Below are 528 nucleotides of genomic sequence, written 5' to 3' on the forward strand. Positions count from 1 at the left end.
AGTCTGCAGCTTCTACAGGTCTTTGTAGCGTTTCATTCAGTGTGTTGACCTTACCTCAGTCCAGTGTTGATGTCAGCAGGACCTGCTGATCTGTCAGGATGGATCCTGGACCCCCACTGGCTGTGGGGTGGTGTGCCCTTTGGACATGGACGTCTCAGCTGGACAGATGTGATGTTGATAAAGTCCTCCATCATCTCTGCGTCCCTCTGCACAGGAAGACGGTTTTTCTGTCCCACAGTTTTGTAAAGTCCTCATGAGGACAAACTTGTCAGAGGACCGTGTGTCCATGCAGCCTGTAGAGATGGACACACGTATATTTAGGTTTTAATGTAGGAATGATGTGTTGAACTTAGTGAAAGTTTGATTATAAACTNTGGATCCTGGACCCCGGGTGGTGTGCCCTTTGGACATGGACGTCTCAGCTGGACAGATGTGATGTTGATAAAGTCCTCCATCATCTCTGCGTCCCTCTGCACAGGAAGATGGTCTTTCTGTCCCACAGCTTTGTAAAGTCCTCATGAAGACAAA

Source organism: Austrofundulus limnaeus, unplaced genomic scaffold, assembly GCF_001266775.1.
Source record: "Austrofundulus limnaeus strain Quisiro unplaced genomic scaffold, Austrofundulus_limnaeus-1.0 Scaffold264, whole genome shotgun sequence".
NCBI classification, from domain to species: domain Eukaryota; kingdom Metazoa; phylum Chordata; class Actinopteri; order Cyprinodontiformes; family Rivulidae; genus Austrofundulus; species Austrofundulus limnaeus.